At 44.7% G+C, this 19,050-nt stretch overlaps 1 non-coding gene across 1 annotated transcript; it reads left to right on the forward strand.

Annotated features, from left to right (window-relative positions):
- Window positions 1-10,704: 10,704 nt before the first annotated feature.
- On the forward strand, window positions 10,705-10,778 carry TRNAE-CUC (transfer RNA glutamic acid (anticodon CUC)). Its single transcript has one exon. It is a non-coding gene; the product is annotated as a tRNA-Glu (tRNA).
- Window positions 10,779-19,050: the final 8,272 nt, after the last annotated feature.

Here is a 19,050-nt window from a genome sequence, read left to right on the forward strand (position 1 = left end):
ATTACCTCTTACTGGAAACTGTTGGTATCAGTTACTAATAAACCCTTTTCAGTTATGTAATAAAACACATGCACACACACACACACACAAGACTCAACTCAAATGGGCTTGAAGAGAGAAAATTTTGACTAAGTAAACTGCAAAGTCCTATAGTTTTGGGCTTCAGGCTCAGCTTGATCAAGACTCAGTTGATATCACCAGAACATTACTTCTTCAGCCCTGGATTCAGCCCTGCTTATCTCCATGTAGTGACTTCATTCTCAGACCCCAGATAATGCCACAGTGGCTGCTGCTGCTCTAATCTACCCTCTTTCAGCTTCAAGAGAGAAGAAAGATTTATTTTTTACTGCAGCCCTTATACAGTTCCTGCAATTTGCTAGGGCTTCCCTGGTAGCTCAGCTGGTAAAGAATCCATCTGCAGTGCAGGAGACCCCAGTTTGATTCCTGGGTTGGGAAGATCCACTGGAGAAGGGACAGGATACTCTCTTCAGTATTCTCGGTCTTAGCAGACCAGCTTAGGTTACATGCTCATCTCTGAACCAGTCAATGTAGCCAGAAGGAATATGCTGTTGCCTTTTGCCTGGGTCTTATACCCTGGCCCTGGAGCCAGGGGCTTTGGCTTCATTTGAACCAATGGGTGATAGATTGGTTCACAATAAAACTCACAGTTGCTGCCTAAAGAGAGTGAGGGGATGAAGGCAGAAACATCCTCTACTCCTTTCTGAGACATCTCACCTACAGCTACCTAGCTTGAACTAAACGCCCTTCCCCTGTGACCTTAGCATTACCATGTTGTGCTGTGATACTTGATTGGGTGATTCTGTCCATCAGTGCCTTGTAAAAAACCTTGAGGAGAGAGACCATGATTGATGTGTTTTTATTTCTTCACACGTAATCCCACCAGCAGTACAAACTAATTATTTCATCAGTACTTGTGGAATGAATGAGTGAATAATCAGACTTAAAATACCACGTAGTCACTTATATGAGACAAGCACAAACACAAGAAAACAAAGGCCAGTCTCTAGCTAATGAGTTGACTTTTCATTTGTTTTATAAATTGTATTAAAACATAACATGTGTAAAACTTCATCCATCATAATCAATGAATTTTCACAAACTGGATTTTCACACTTACTTAACCAGAACCAGATGGAAACATTACCAGACCCCCAAATCTCCGTTTACTCCCCACTCCAAGGACAGCTGCTCTCCTGACTTCCAGTACCATGCATTAGTTCTGCTTGTCTCTGAGCTTTGTAGATGGCTCCTTCTCCTTGCTATATGGTACACTCTTCCTTTATGGGAATATGCCATCATTTATTTTCCCATTCTACCAGTGGTGGGTATTTTGGTAGTTTCCAGTTTGGAGCTATTACAAATAGTGCTGCAACCAGCATGCTAATAAGTGTCTTGTGGGTGAACATGTGTGCATGTTTCTGTGTATACTTAGCAGTAAAAATGCTGTCATAAGGTAGGAGTGTATTCAGCTTTAGAGAAAGATTTCAGTTTTCCAAAATGGGTTTGCCAATTTCCAGTGCAGCCAGACTCAGACGGTAAAGCGTCTGCCTACAATGCGGGAGACCCAGGCTCAATCCCTGGGTCGGGAAGATCTCCTGGAGAAGGCAATGGCAACCCACTCCAGTAATCTTGACTGGAAAATCCCATGGACGGAGGAACCTGGTAGGCTACAGTCCATGGAGTCGCAAAGAGTCGTACATGACTTCACTAATGCAGCCAGAAGTGTAAGTTTGACTGATTGAGCTTTTTGGTTTCCATCTGTACACTGCATGGACATATATTGGATACATTACCAGAGCTATGTGCACAATAGATGCTTGATAAATACTAAGTGGAGGAAGGAAGGAAGGTAGGTAGGAAGGAAAGAAAAGAAAGGAAGAAGGGAAGGAGGTAGGAAAGAAGGACCACACTGAAGGTCCCAGAAGAGCCACGGAATTTGCTGAAGGCAAACTTTCCCCTTCCTTGGCTACAATGTGAATTAAACGATAGAGTTTGTGGAGGATTTCATTCATAATCCCTTCAAAATGAGTTAGTCCTGCTATGTACTAAATGGATTATGCATGAATCCCAAAACAAATCCAACTGCAATTAATGTTTTAATAAACTGGTTGCTAGTGTATGCAATACCCACAACTCGTCAGGAGGGATTGTATTATATTTATAAACATTAATTAGGTATTTGTTATTGTCTAACTAAATGTAAAATAAATCCACAGCATCACTGGCCACTTGGGTGAAAAAATCTCGGTGGAGACTGTAATTAGAAAATAGATGTAAGGGAAGAGCATTAATTAGTTAGCTAATGGTAAGCTTTCCACTAATTGAAATGAGGAGCCCTTATCTTGCAGGATGATAAAATATCTTAGGTGTGAGAGAGAGTGAGTTCCTTTGGGAATTAATAATAAGCCAAAATATTCATTCAACCCTTCCCTTAGGGTATTTTCCTACAAACTCACAATGAAGTCGATATTCACTGCCAAATAAAATACAAAGTTATGTAAAAAAAAGTTTTGTTTTGTTTTTTTAAGTAAAAGAACAGGAGGAGTTGGGCAGAATGAAAGGAAATCTATTCTTGCCAAAATAGGGAACAGGTTCCTGAAGTCCAGATTTAATTTTGGTCCTTGTCTTTCTGAAATGCCTCTGAGACAGGTAACTCCTGTTTCCCTGAGGTTCTCGGGTCTATGGAGCTCCAGGAGGGAAAGGACCTGGAACACCTTCTAACTGATGCAAACACCCTCCATTGAGCTGTGACATGAGTAAGAAGGACGCCGTCATGGTTCAAAACCCACTGGAACTTGGGGGATTGTTTGCCATGACTGCCAGTGGGCCCTTGACTGTTACACAGATCCTGTGGGGCTCACCTCTGCTATTATGGCTTTAGCTCCTGACCTGGTCTCTATCCCTCCAGATCCCTCACCAATCTGTTCAGCCAAACATAGTCACCTAACAGATGTGCAAGCCCAATTGGGCACCTCCTTTGCTCTTTAAACCTCTTGATCCATCCCACGTCCTGTTAAGTACAGAATAAAGGTCAAGTTCCCTGGCATCATAAGAGATCCCCATGACTGTTTTTTTAAGACTTTTTTTTTTAATGTGGACCATTTTAAAGTCTTTATTCAATTTGTTACAGTATTGCTTCTGTTTTATACTTTGGTGTTTTGGCAGTGAGGCATGTGGAATCTTAGCTCCCCTCTCAGGAATCAAATTCACATCCCCTGCACTAGAAGGTGAAGACCAGCCACTGAACTGCTAGGGAAGTCCCAAGACCCCCGTGATGGTTCATTCTCTCCCACTACTCTTGGCCTTGTGATGTTCACCCCAGCAGTGCCTGCCTACTTACAGCTCCATGAAAGATCCTTCTCTTTTACTCATGCCTGCCCAGTCCTTCCTTGCATTCGCTTGATCAGTTCCTATTGGTCCTTGAAGACTTAACTTGGATAAGAAGGCACCTTGGGACCCCTAAGGAGGCTGCAGAACCTTCCTCAGGGGCTTTTCTCCACGATTCATAAAACTACCCACTTCCTGATCCCTCTCTCCAACCATCTTCTTTCCTGAAAGCAGAGATGTCTGCTTTATATTCCAGAACCTACTCTGTCCCTCCTGTCAATTAAAAGGTTGTTGAACCAACTTTGCAAAGTGATTCCTAAGTTCTGAGATCATTTCCAAGTTCAGGAAGTAAACAAGACAGGTAGAGCAGGGAAAAAACCTCACAACTTGTCATTTACTTGACATGACTGGGGTGCTTTGAGGCTTTGGCAGTTATGTTGGGGTGGGGGACAGCAAGAGGGGTGTGGTGGGGATGACAGCTGGAGGCAGAAGAGAAATCAAGAGTGTAGGGTAGGACTGTGGACCTCAGGTTGGGAATCCTGTTTTGAATCCAGAAGGAGATGTCACAGCTCAGTTGGTCCAGGTGTTAATTGCACGTTGAGAACTTGAAAAGCCTGCACTGATTGGTTCCTGGCCCGAGTGCATCCACCTATCAGTGGTCCATCCAGGTTAGAGCCCTGATCAACAACACCCAGTTCTCCTTCATCCTTTCTTCAAGCTGCCTTCAAGAGATAAGCTTAGTCCAAATGAAACCAGAAACCTCCACCCATTAATAACAACTTGTTTTTGGCCAGAACTTTAGAGACCAAAGAACCTTAGAGACCAAAGAAAACCTGAGCTGGAGAGAAAAGTAAGTCTGAAACAAAGCCATTCTTTTTCAGCCCTGTTAAAAATTATATTCACTGTGGGTCTGACAGATTTCATGAGAAATCCCTCCATCTGTAGGTCTTAAAGAAATAAGCATTTAAAGAAAAATGTGTTCAAACTAAGACAGCATGGAACTAATGAAAATAATATGAATTTTCAAATAGGGATACAAAAATGTCATTTTCCCTGAATAAACTATATCACAAAAAAGAAAATGTATTTGACTTCTAATTTTCTGTACTTATAAATAGTTCAAATAAATAAAACATGAAAGTGAAAGTGTTAGTCACTCAGTCGTGTCTGACTCTTTCCGACCCCACGGACTATAGCTTGCAAGGCTCCTCTGTCCATGGAATTCTCCAGGTAACAATACTGGAGTGGGTAACCATTCCCTTCTCCAGGGGATTTGCACAACCTAGGACTCGAACCTGGGTCTCCTGCATTGCAAGGAGATTCTTTACCAAGTGAGCTACCAGGGAAGCCCATAGATAATTCTGAAATCTTCATTTATATCAGCACTATCAATCACTATTCTTTTTTAAAAAAATAATTTTATAAAAAAGGTAATAAAAGGTGTTTGTTGCATACTTTAATATAAAGGTTGCCAAACAACAAGAAGGAAAATATGTCACTGGAAAGAGTCAATAGCTAGAGCTGCTGACTTAGCTCAGTTTGCCAGTGCAGGAGGAGGGCTGTGTGGCTTCATGAAATGTAGCAGACAAGGAAATTTCTGTAGAGGCCCCTAAATCATTTAACAGTGAAAAGGATTCCCAGATGGCCTTATCGGCGTCTACGTCAAATTGTTAGGTATCAGTACCAACTAATAAATTTGCTTTGGGGCTTGGTTTTCTGACATTTGCTCAAATCCTCAGAGAACCGTAGTTACTGTATATCCTTGTACAGTATTTGAATTCTGAATCACTCTGCCTGGTCGGCTGCCCACTGGGACAGGAAATAAAACTCCATAATAGAATGTCATTTTTTAAAAGTCTAAGCATTATGAGTTGCAGTGATATTGTATGACAAACTCATGTTTCTCTTTTGTCTCAAATGTTTTATTCTCCAGGAAAGCTCATTTGCATTGTTGTCCCATATGGGGATTTGCACATCCTGGTACGATAAAGATGCAGAAGGGAATTAGGTCACTAGGCATCCTCTTTTTTCTGTTAATAACCCTGTCCAACCTCTTCCTTCTTAATCCCATGCAGACAAAAGCAATAGAAGCTAAACCGTCCAGAGTCGTGATAGGAAAGGCGGACAAGTAAATCCACCAACATGAGTCCATTCACTCGCTGTGGATGTATTTAATTAATCCCATGTGGACTGGTCTTATTCAAATAAAAGTATATATTAGAAGACGGCTGCCTTGTTCTCTGGTCTGTGTGGTGACCCCTGATGGAGGCAGCTGGGCTGGTTTAATCAGTCAGTTATTACAGGTCTGGCTTGCTTTCTGCTAATGGCGTCATGCCGGAAAGAATCTGTATTCTAGGCAGAGTGGAAACATCCCCAGTGGGTAAGGAATTAGGAGAACATTAGAAGGGTACCAGGCAGCAGCAGCAGGCAGCGGAGGGGAGCGGGAGGTTGCAGGGTCCCAGATGCAACCCCAGGCAGGCGGCGAGCAGGGAGCTTGGATGACTTCCACAGGCTGGCGCCCACATGGCGAACTCCTGTGGTGCCCGGCCCAGTTCTGAGATGAAGTTTGCTACTGGGGTCCTTTCCAATCCTCTTACTTCATATGACTTCCTGCCCAGGCCAATCCCACATTGGTATATTAGAGGTCAAGTTGTATTATCCTCAAGCATGAGGATAATATTAGAAAACTCTCAATTGGTGCTTACGACGTGTCCAGCTTTCTCTGGTACTGACACCCCATACTCACCAAAACCCTATGAGCTGCTGTTGTTATTATGCCCTCTTACAGACATGCAGATGGAGGCATGGGATGGGTATGTGAAATGGCCAGTATCACTCGGGCAGCAGACAGCACATCAGGAGTCCAGCGAAACCAGCTGGGCTCAGAAATTACATCCTTGACCACTCCAAACTCAGTCTCCCAGGAGTCTTGATTTCAGGCCAGCCAAGATTGGAACATTCAGGACCCGCTTTTCAGAAAGAAGCAAGCCGTACCCCAGATGGTCAGTAACAGCAGTGCTGTTCCATAAGTCCCAAACCGGAACTCACCCACATGCATATCAACTGGGAAGTAAACAGGTAGAGGCATATTCAACAGTAGGAGACTCGATTAACTGGACTCATGTCCGGGGTGAACCACACATCAGATGTGGAGAGAAGGATGGCCGATAGAAGGGAGCGTGCGTGCTGCACCTGTCCACCAGAAGGTCAAGAACAGGAGTGCTGTCTTTGGTGTCAGAACTCAGGACAGTGGCTCCCCTGGGCAGGGGCTGATGACTGCGAGGGGGCACAAGAGGGTGGTTTTATTTCTTGAGCTGGAAGCTGCCTTCATGGCAGCCTTCGTTTTGTACAGATTCATCAGATCCGTACAGGGCTGTGTGCTCTTTTCTGTAGGTAGGTTCTCCTTGACTAAGAAAAAAGATTTTTTGAAACCGTGATCAAAGAAAGTGTCTGATTAAACTCTCAGAATGGATGGCCAAGCACCATTTGTAAGAGAAATCCAATTCCTCACCAGGGACCAACTTAGGGCCACTCGTTGAAGGACATTGACAGTGGAAGGTGACAGAGGAGGGTGAAAGGAACATTCCTTAGACGTCACTCCACGCTCTGCTGAGCTGCCAGCTACCTGCGTGGTCCTGGCTGGGCAGGTCACCTGGCTGAATGAGATCAGTGCAGGTGGTTTAGAAGTTCTGCTAAGGTCAGCTCCCTGGGGGAGGAGCTCTGACCATGACGACACCAAAGAACACAGGGAGGAAAAATGCCCTTTGGATCAAACATCCCATTAAGAAGTTTGGCACCACCACCAGCTTCACCAGCTATCACAATCCTCATCAAAAGAATGAGTATAAAACTCCCTTTTGCTTTTATGGTAATTTTATGGTACTGCTCTATACACCTCCAGGATAATATCAGATAATACCAAACTCTTAAGAAAGTCAATCTGTGATTCCACTCTGGTTCAGTTTTTCTAAATATTCTTAAATGATAAAGGCGGAGATTTTTCTGCTGCTTCTGTTTTGGAAGTAATTTTTAAGTGAGACAAAGGTCATCTACTGGGAGAAAAAAGTCAACCAGATTATTCTGAGGCTTGGTACTGAATCAGAGTGTAATGTAACAGATGAATCTTGAATACAGGTGTATTTCATAACACATTTGTAATTCTATTGTGAAAGATATGAGGTTAGAAGATATTAACTTACAGTCTTTATTCTTTTTAATGATTTCCAGCATGTTTTACAGCTATATAAAGATGTGTGCGTGTTCAAAAGTCAGATAAAGAAATTCCACTTGCTTTTCAGGGAAACTTTTAATTGATTTCACAGATAAGGAGAAAAGTGTACACATTACAGTTTTATGGCTCAGCAAATTTTTACAAAGCGAATACACCAGAGGGTGCCCCCAAGTTTACCGGCAGCAAATCAGCCCCCACAGTATCTGACTGTGGCAGACACTCTGGGTGACTCACATCCCATCCACTCAATCTTCCTCCGTGTCAGCTGCAGCCAAGCTGGACTGTCCCCGTGTGAGCTCCGAGTCATCTTGAACCGACAGCATCTCACCTCCAAGAACATGCTCCCTAATGGTCTGGTTTGGGTCTTGGATCCTAAAGCAGCACAAAAGCTCAGCCCAAATCCATGAGTGCAGCCTGGAGGAGCCCTCCAACCAGCGCAGACAGGAGTTGGGGAGAGACCCCCAGGTGCTCTCCCTTTCTGGACAGTTCTGGTAGGAACTCTGTGTCCTGAGAGCTCCTGAGGCAATCCGGCCTGGCCACCTCCAGCGTGGTCTCTCTGGGCAGGGGGGCCTTCTGCCCCGACTCACTCTCCCTGGGCACACCTCCCAGATAAACCACCTTGCCAATGTCTACTTACTTGCCAGTATGTGGTTTTATCAGCCTTTGTCATTTCGGCCACTCTCATCAGGGTGAACAAATTGCTTTTCAAGGAGAAGAGGATGGTTTGGATTATTGCCTGGGATGACCATTGCTTACTCCCCCCTCCCCCAGTGTCCATACTACATACTCCTGCCCATCCACCAGGCGAACTGGATGGACGAATGGAGGTTAATGAATGTAACAGAAGCTAAAGTGTGTAATGTCCTTGTGCCCTGAGCCTTGCCTTCCAAGCACTTCTGCCAACAGAAGAACATGTCTTGGCTGACCCACTGATGTATTCAGGAGGGGAGAGAGTGAGACCCAAACTGCTTTCAGAGCTGGCCACAGTGGGAACCAGCCACCCGGGACATTTGGAGGATAAATGAGTGCCACTTTAGGCCACTGGATTGGGGGATGCCGGTTTCCATGGCACTACCATGACAACGATCATCAGTTGCCACTTTAGAGACGGGTGTCCTTGTGAAGTTCATCAAACTAGCCAGAAGCATAGCTGTCCCACTCGCAGCTAAACTTACTACTAAAGTCTGCATCGAGCCAAGCTAGTGAGAAGCTGCCTTCTCACTATTTCGGGCAACCTTGAACTCCCTCCACTCAATATTTAACAAAGGCTTGATTAAAAGAGACAATATTTACAGAGAAAGTTAGGCCACCCATCCATTGCTGGAGTTCTCTAAGTTACCTCTGCTTTTATCCCAGGTGGCAAAGCTGTGCCCTGAGACTGAATTGTTCTCATTCTCCCAGGGCAGTTGCTACAAAGTGGTGCTTTGACATTACTCCCACCAACGCATCTTGGAAGACATTACATGTTAAAGTTTTGTGATAGATGTGCTTGGATCTGCTGTAAGGACATGGTTGGGGGCGCTGTATGAAATGCCAGGGGTGAGGAATCATTTCAAGTTTCAATATCTGGGACAATTGGAACCTCCTGAAAATGAGTTTGTATTACATCATGAATCATGCTTTCCTTGAAAGTCAGATGCTTTCTTTGCATTGGCCAGCACAAAACTCAGGTCAAATTTTTGGCCTACTGCATTTAACTGTTGAACACGCATTTAAAAAACAATCTTCATTCTTGGCTACTCCCTGATTCTCTCACTCAAGTAATTTGAAACTGTTTTTAGTCTTCTTGTTACAAGGTTTTGTGGGGATCTGGTTAAAACATCTTGGTGAGTTTATGCCTAGAATAGTCCTTTCCCTGCCCATGTGTACGGGACAGTTCAACCCAGGAATTTAGCATCTGTATTCTGACACCAGACTTTCCAGATTGGAATTCCACTTCTACCACTTATCTTCAACAAACTACCTTACCCTTCTCTGCCACTGGCTCCTCAGCTTTAGCATGGGGGTCTCCCAAGATACTCAGGTGGGTCTCAGCTCAAAACAGTTGGTGAGCATTACAGGTGAGTTGCAAGACCGTGATGTAGGTTTTGCAAAAGAAGTGGTCAGAACTGGTTATGTGACTCTTAATTGTTCACTTAATCGTTTAAGTGGAATAAAAGAGTTGGAGGCTCTTAAGAAGGAAGGAGGGAAATTTCGAAGAGTCATTGCTGCTCTGAGTCCTGCATTTCCACAGCGGAGAAAGAGCTGGGTGCCCCCTCCAGAGAGGTGAGAGGGCATGACGAGTCTCCTGCAGCATTTCCACAGCACCATCGATACTCAGCTCTCTGAGATCGTTATTTGAATGTGTCTTATCTCCTCTAGACAATAAGAAACAGGAGGGCAGGGAATGTCCTTTTTTTCAAGGTGTCGGACATTTACTTGCCAACATTTGCTCACACACACTGCCAGCATGTATGCCCAGTCGCTTCAGTCGCGTCTAACTCTGTGCAACCCTATGGACTAGAGCCCACTAGGCTCCTCTGTCTATGGATTCTCCAGGTAAGAATACTGGAATGGGCTGCCATGCCCTCCTCTAGGGGATCACACACACTAGATGGGCAGAGCAATGAGACTATTAAATAAGAAAGACACACACTTCACTACAAGTTTCCCCTTTCTGGAATGGGATTATATCCACTGACACTAGGCTTGATCCATTAACTTGATTAGTATATCAGTTTGTTCCTGCAGCTTAACAAGTAACTCCAAATTCTTGTGGCTTAAGACAGGAGTCACGTATCAGCTCTTGGCTCTGTGGGTTGGGGCTCTGAGCTGAGCTCAGCCATGTGGCTCTCCAGCTATTTCCACCTGGGTGGAATATGAACAGACAGAAACCACTGAGATTGAGAAAAATATAGAGAAAATAAACAAGTAGCAACAACCACCAGAAGAAAATCAGAGGAGAGATAAAGAAAGGAGCTGGGATTCCAAGCGAGTTCAAGAATCCCTGACAGCTTTCAGTATCATTCCAAGTTCAACTTTATAATCAATTATGGTAAATTCCCTTAATCCTAATTCATTCAAGAGAAGCTCTGTTCCCTGTAACCAAAGAGACTTGCTAGGACAAGAATTAGTGCCTTGGGACTTCCCCTGATGGTCCAGTGGCTAAGACTCTGTGCTCTCAATGCCGAGGGCCCAGGTTCAATCCCTGGTTGGGGAACTAGATCCCACATGCCTCAACTAAATTTCACATGCCGCAACTAAAGATCTTGCATGCTGCAAGAACTGGCACAGCCAAATAAATGGATTAAAAAAAAAGAATTAGTGCCAGACACTCATAGGAAATGCAGGGTGTTTGAAACAGGCAATTGGGGCTGGGTGAAAGGGGAAGATGCCACTTATTCGTGCAGTGGTACGTCAGGCTACTGTTTGCGGTTTCTTATGACTCAGACTATCTTGCAGGTGAGGCTTTTGGGGTTTGGGGATAGGCTATAGGGAGTTGCAGCTGTCAGAGGAGTGCTCAAAACAACAGTGAGGTATTGCCAGTCACTGAAGAGTGAGTTCTGTATCCAGGTTGTGCAGCTGGAGGCAGATGTTCGGGAACATGATGCGACCCTTCTGAACAATGTCCTTCTCTCCTGGAGCTGACACAATGATGGGTCCATTGAAGAGTAAGTCTGAAAATGTCGTATGCATTTCTGAACTACAGCATGGGTCAAATTCCCAGTATTAACATTTTCTATGACCTAGGTTAAGTATCTGATTGGTAGAGACTGAGAATTTGCCAGGAGATGAGATATCTGGAAAACACCCAAAGACCTGGAGATTCCCCTGCACCCTACACTCTTCCTGAAGACTCCCCACTTTGGTGATCTCCCCCCACATCCTCACATGATCTTCTCACTCTCCAATGAGAACGGGTGGATGGTGGCAACCCTGGTGCATCCCCCAGGCCCCCTCAGATCCCTTTTTACCATTTGGTGGGAGATAGTCCCTGGCTTTGATGTGCCTTTACTTACAAGAGCCTGTACCCTTGTCTCCTTTTCAGAGAACTGCCCTCAGGTTACTGGAGCCTCACTTAGGGAGTACCTAGAAATGGGCCTGAAATTTTGCGCCCAGTTCCAAACTGTGTGTGTGTATATTTGTATGTATGTGTGTGTATGTGTGTATGTATGTGTGGGAGTGGGTGGGTGTATATGTGTACTGTATATATATGTATGTGTGTGTATGCGTGTGTGGTGTGTGTGTGTGCATGTGTGCATGCATATGTGTGTGGATGTGGGTGTATGTATATATGTGTGTGCATGTGGGTGCATATGTGTGTGGATGTGGATGTATGTATATGTGTGTGTGTGGATGTGGGTGTGTATTGTGTGTATATGTATGTGTGTATGTGGGGAGCTATATATGTATGTATGTGTGTTGGGAGGGGAAATTAACTGGGTGTCCTTCCATCAAACTCTATTCTGACCATGTCTACCTGGAGATGATGTCGGATCTCTGTGGTTGGGGTCTCGGGGCTATAAGACTTCCCAACCCACCGCCTCAGACATCATTCACAAGTCCAGGGGGTCACTTGTACTTCCACCAACTGGCTGTGTACTGGAAGTACCAATGACCCCTCCCTGGGTTCTATTAATTTACTAGAGTGGTTCACAGAACTCAGAGATAATACTTTACTGACTAGATGATCTGTTTATTATGAAAGGATAAAACTTAGAAACAGCTGGATGGAGGAGATGCATGGGGCATGGTGTGGGGAAAGGGCATGAATATTTCATGCTTCCCTGAGCACACCTGTTCCCAGAACAGCACATGTTCATCAACCCAGAACTTTGGGGGTTTATGGAGGATTCATTCCATAACTCTAATTGATTCAATCATTAGCCATTGTTGACTGAATTTTTTAATACACTTAAAATGCTTTAAAACTTTCCTCTTATTAAATTAAAAATGTGTTTTAAGAGTGTTTTCATTTATGTTTGGTAAAAAGATCCCTGTCTGAAATATCAGAAAATCACTCACAGCTGCTTTATACCCATCAGATATGGGGATGTCCCAAGTCTGGTCCTCTCAGAACAAGGACAGGCAGGTGGTGTGCAGTGTTAGGGGAACCACCAGCACAGAGAGAGGTGAGCTATCATTTTTTAAACAAAATTCTCTTTCATTCTTGAAATGAAACAAATTCTTGAATCCCACTGTGATTAAGCTGAATGGCACAGGTTTAGCTTCAAGCAGCAAGTTCTACTGGAAGGACCCTTCTTGATGAAATCACTGTATAGACTGGGGGGAGGGTGTGAGACACCCCCATCACAATATGACTTTCCCCAACGTCTTGTCTTTTTATCACCAACAACAAACAGGCATCGAGCGTGTGTTATGTGTCTCACTGAATTGCGTGCTGGACGTGGCTTTTAATGTCTATGAAGGAGGAATTTACCAATAAGTGGTTTTCAAGGCCATTGAGAGAATGGTAGTTGAGCTGCCTAGGACGTGCGAATCTGAAGAAGAAAGGCATGTGGACCGAGCAACATGCGTGGAGGACTGGATGCGTCCAGCTGGGTGTGGGAGTCAGGCCGGAGGCATTCCAGGCAGCCGTGGGTACCAACCCAGCCAGAGTTCTTGTGCCGATGGCCCGGAGATGAGCAGGCATCCCTTAATGAGGAATTGCCCACGAAATTTATGTGAAATAAACACACTCATGGACTGCACAGTCAAAGCCTTTGGCTCCAAAACTCCTCCTCCTCCTCCTCCTCAGTGGGCAGTGAGGGTCCACAGGGCCCCTTTTCTCGGCTCAGCACCCATTTCTCTTTTTGCTGTGAGGACCTCCCTGGACTTTCCTTTGGGGAATTGAAGCTACAAGCAACATTATAGCTACAAGGACTGGGAGAGGCTGTGAGTCTAGGAGATGAAGTTTCTGTGTTTGAGCCCTGATGATACCACCTCCCAGCTGAGTGGTCTTGGCAAAGCTGCTTACCCTCTCTGAGCTGGGATTGCCTTATCTATGAGATAAGGATAATGAGAGAACCTGTCTGCTGCTGCGTGTGAAGTGACTGAGTCTATGTGCCTGGCACACACTGGGGGCTGAATCGGGGAGAGGGCTGAGCAATATCACCCTCCCCGTCCTTGTGGTCCCCGTAAGAACATCCATGTGTCTTGACCATGCCTTGGGGTCAGCGTGTGACCCACATTTGGTCAATCAGGCCATTTCTCCTGGGAATTTGATTCTTGAACTAAGTGAAAGGACAGAGAAATTCAAGTCAATAATTTACGCAAGGATGTGTAAGGGTGTTGTCCACATGCGTTTACCTCCCAGCTCCCTCAGTACCTGGATCGCCCTCCTTCCAAGACTGAGCTATGTGCTTCCCTGTGTGGGTCCTGGGAGCTGCCCCATGGCCTTCCAGCATATCCCTGTTTGTTGCTATATTCAGATGTGTTTCCATTGTTTGAAAACAAAGCAGCCTGGTCAACCCACAAGAGTGGGGACGTTGCAGTCTTTGTATCTTTGATTCTTTGTGACCCCATGAATCGCAGCACGCCAGGCCTTCCTGTCCATCACCAACTCCCAGAGTTCACTCAAACTCATGTCCATCGAGTTGGTGATGCCATCCAGCCATCTCATCCTCTGTCGTCCCCTTCTCCTCCTGCCCCCAATCCCTCCCAGCATCAGAGTCTTTTCCAATGAGTCAACTCTTCGCATGAGGTGCCAAAAGTACTGGAGTTTCAGCTTTAGTATCATTCCTTCCAAAGAAATTCCAGGGCTGATCTCCTTCAGAATGGACTGGTTGGATCTCCTTGCAGTCCAAGGGACTCTCAAGAGTCTTTTCCAACACCACAGTTCAAAAGCATCAATTCTTCGGCGCTCAGCTTTCTACACAGTCCAACTCTCACATCCATACGTGACCACTGGAAAAACCATAGCCTTGACTAGACGAACCTTTGTTGGCAAAGTAATATCTCTGCTTATTAATATGCTAACTAGGTTGGTAATAACTTTCCTTCCAAGGAGTAAACGTCTTTTAATTTCATGGCTGCAATCACCATCTGCAGTGATTTTGGAGCCCCCCAAAATTAAGTCTGACACTGTTTCCACTGTTTCCCCATCTATTTCCCATGAAGTGATGGAACCAGATGCCATGATCTTCATTTACTGAATGTTGAGCTTTAAGCCAACTTTTTCACTCTCCTCTTTCACTTTCATCAAGAGGCTTTTTAGTTCCTCTTCACTTTCTGCCATAAGGGTGGTGTCATCTGTATATCTGAGGTTATTGATATTTCTCCCGGCAATCTTGATTCTAGCTTGTGTTTCTTCCAGCCCAGCATTTCTCATGATGTGCTCTGCATAGAAGTTAAATCAGCAGGGTGACAATATACAGCCTTGACGTACTCCTTTTACTATTTGGAACCAGTCTGTTGTTTCATGTCCAGTTCTAACTGTTGCTTCCTGTCCTGCATATAGGTTTCCCAAGAGGTAGGTCAGGTGGTCTGGTATTCCCATCTCTTTCAGAATTTTCCACAGTTTATTGTGATCCACACAGTCAAAGGCATTGGCATAGTCAAGAAAGCAGAAATAGATGTTTTTCTGAAACTCTCTTGCTTTTTCGATGATCCAGCGGATGTTGGCAATTTGATCTCTGGTTCCTTTGCCCTCTAATCACTCTATATAAAAGGCTCTAAGTTCATCAACAGATGACTGGATAAAGATGTGGTATGTATATACAGTGGAATATTACTCAGCCATAAAAAGGAATGAGTTTGAGTCAGTTCCATGAGCTTTTTATTCATTGGCACCCTACTTATCTTTCCAATCTATCCACTTTCCTCCATTTCCATTGCTAATTCTATCTCCTGCCCAGGCCACCCCTGTGACTTCAGTCACAATTAGAAGACAGGAATTTCACTTAACATTTTAATAGAAATGAAATGAAATATTTATAAATCCTTTAACTGAAATGATAAAAAATACACTTTAAGATGTCTCTGAAGTAGAAGCTGCAGGAAATCACTACCATTGTAGGGCTGAGGGATGCAAGAGAAGAGGTTGGAACTACTGGACTTAGGAATTTGGAGAAGGGACTCCATGGGGCAGCATGAGCTGGTGTCTCCCAGCAGAAGCAATGAGCTGCCTCTGCAAATGTCACATCATCAGCTGCAAATTGCTCAAGTGGAAGGTGAGCAATCACTGCTGGGATGATTCAAGACTGGGAGATGCTATCAAGAACAGGAAGTAATCAAATAAGTTTCTACCCAGGGAACTCTATTCAATATCCTGGGAGAAGATAGAAAAGAATGTGTATTTGTATAACTGAGTCATTTTGCTGTACAGCAGAAATTAATAAAAAATTGTATATCAACTCTATTTCAATTAAAAAAGAAAAAGGACAGGAAGTAATCAGGCATGAAAGACAGCAAGTATGGCAAGGATGCTATTCTTGTGAGGACCTGGAAGAAGCAAGTACTTTCTCTTTGCCTTCCAGGCTCCTCCAAGCACCCTAAATTGTCAGAGTCCAGGAGCAGGAGAAATTAGATTTGCAATTCCCAGCCCGCAGCATCAGAGCAGGATGGAAAGGACCAGCATGGAGCTGAGAAACCTGATCTATATCACTGGCTTCCTTCACAGTCCCTTTGCATTCTTCATTTTCCAATGTTTCCTTCTTCCTTGCTGCCCTAAGTGACACCAAGATGTGGGACTGATGAAGGCCTGAGAGTAGTTCCACTGAGAAAGAGTGTAGGGTGGAGGAGAAATTGCAGCCATGCTGGAAATGGAAGAAGGAATGTTCTAGCCACCAGGACACCACTCACACTGTGAGTGGAAATTTTGATTTCTGCAGAACAGTCCTTGATGTGAAATTAGCCTTGACAGTTTGAATGTTCTTGGCTTTGCAGGGTTTCTTTTGCTTTGAATTTGTGAAATATTTAATAGTTTCACAAGAGCTATAATCTAAGAAGGTTAATTAATATGTATCTGTGCATACTTAAGTAGCAGTTTTATTGCAATGACAATAAGCTAATTCTGAGGGTCCTCAAGATATGTTTCCCTTTAAAATGGGTTCAAGCAGGGGCTTTCCTGGTAGTCCAGTGGTTAAGACTTCACCTTCCAGTGCAGGGGGTATGGATTCGATCCCAGGTTGGGAAGCTAAGATCCCACAAGCCTCGCAGTCAAAAACCGAAAATGTAAAATAGGAACAATATTGTAACAAATTCAATAAAGACTTTTTAAATGGTCCAGATTTTTTTAAAAAGCATTTTAAATAAAATAGATTTATGCATTACTCCAAGTGATGAAAAGGAAGATGTGATCTGGCTTCTGGCCAGGGTATGCAGTAGTCCTGACCCCACTGTCCCCAAGCCTACAAGACGAGGGTGGGAGATGGGGCAGAAATACCACCACACGTTTTGGTTGTGTCCAGAGCTGGAGCAGGTTGGAAGGTATAACAAAGACGTGGGGGCAAGCAGGTGATGGTGCTGATGGATGATTCAAGGACAGGCGGAGATACATCTGACACTATTAAATGGCACTCTTGGTGTTTCTGAAGGAGAAAAGAGAACAGGCTCTATCTTGAAAGCAGAACTCTATCCGAACTGTGGACTTTGAGCTATATGCCCAGTATCTATGGAAACGACATACCAACTGGAAAACCAGGTCTCTGGGAGGAAAAGCTCCAGGGCTCATACCTAGACTCTCCATCCTAAAAGACTATCCTAATTATCTGTGTAACCGAATAGAATCATATATTCTATTATGCTTATTGGGGTATGACCACAGGCCTATTGATAATTGTCCACTGTTAACTACCTAGGCTTAAGGCATATTAATCACGGGTTAACTTTGATTGTATCTTTCTTTTCCTTTGTTCAGACTAGTTTCAGGGAATTTGGGGAGGCAGGTTTGTGCACTTACACTTAGAGTATATAAGGTTTTCACAAAAACTGGTCGGGATCCTTGGCTAAGAGGAGACTCTGCCTTGGGCCTGCCAGTGTAATAAACTGCACTCCACTATCTGCATTGTCCTTCTGAGTGAGTTTGTTTCCTGGAACGCTTGGCTACAACATTTCCAAAAGTGGCTGCTGATTCATCTTCCATCTATATTGGTTCCACATAGGTACACATGTACTCGGGGACAGAGGAAAATGACAAGGACCCATCAGAGAAGAGGAAGGACGAGGTATTCGAGTTGGGCCTTAAAAGATTAGGGTGATCTTAAGAGAGATGGAACAGGAGTGAGGGCCTGCCAGGTCAAGGGCACAGCAGAAGCCCAGGTGAGGGAATGGCCAGCCTGCAATGCTGGAGCAAGGGGGAAAGTGTGCGGAAGACTGTAGCCACCGGATCACGACAAGGCCTTGAATCCTAGGGAAGGGAGCTGGGGTTTCATTCTTTTTTTAACTTTTTATTTTGTATTGGAGTATAGCCGATTAACAATGTTGTGATGGTTTCAGGTAGACAGCAAAGGGGCTCAGCCGTGCAATCACATGTACCCATTCTCCCCCAAAACTCCCCTCCCATCCAGGCTGCCACTTAACACTGAGCAGGGTTCCCTGTGTGGTACAGTAGGTCCTTGTTGGTTATCCATTTAAATATAGCAGTGGGTACATATGATCAGGGAGGTGGGGTTTTATTCTGATGCAGAGTGGGATCTACCCTCTGCTCTTTAAGGAGAGGGGAAGGGGGAGGGCAAAGTCCAAATTTATTACCATGGTTCTTGTTTTCCCATTAAGGAAGGGGAAATTCAGAGACAGCAGTGACACCCAAGACCACAGGGCACTTGAAAACCAGTGTGGAGGAGCCGTCCCTGCTTCCGACCCCCTTGGGCACGAAGGGACCTCTCCTCTGTTCCTGATGGGTGGGTTGCTGGGGAAGAGAGGACCCAGCACCACATACTGCCAGAATCCCAAGACCAAGGCTCTTTCGTGCTTCTCTCTGGCTGGCTCTGAAAGAAGTGACCACATCACCCACACCCTCGTCCCTACAGAGTCGGGACTGGGGAGCTCAGGGACGCCCCGGTCCATCAGGAAATGTACAACCACGCAACTCTCCCTCGATTGCCATTAGTGCTGTATTGGAAACGCCAAACAGCTCCTGCCCCGAAAATTGTATCTCATTTCTTTAAAAAATGTGTGTGGATGGAAACAGAGCAGACAGATGCCCAGGAGGAGACCAGGAAAGGGGGGCAGAGAGGAAGGGTAACTAGATAAAATAAATGGGCTTGGCGCATGCCTTTTGACCATTTTGCTGAAGTCTATTGATTTGGATTTCTTCCCCCTACCCTGGGAGTAATCAATTTTTCGGTGGATGGGCAGAGTACAATAATTGCAAGCAAACTCTTCAAATGGGTTGTCATTAATTTGCCTTTTGCCGGTCCTTGTATCACTCAGAGAAAGATGCGTTTAGCTTTCTCCAGACACTATTGGAGGGATGCTCTGGGGATTTTTATGGGGCAGGGAATGTGGGCTTGGGAGGGGCACTCGGAGCTCGGACGGACTAATGAAGCCGC

This window comes from Bos taurus, chromosome 13, assembly GCF_002263795.3.
Source record: "Bos taurus isolate L1 Dominette 01449 registration number 42190680 breed Hereford chromosome 13, ARS-UCD2.0, whole genome shotgun sequence".
NCBI classification, from domain to species: Eukaryota; Metazoa; Chordata; class Mammalia; order Artiodactyla; family Bovidae; genus Bos; species Bos taurus.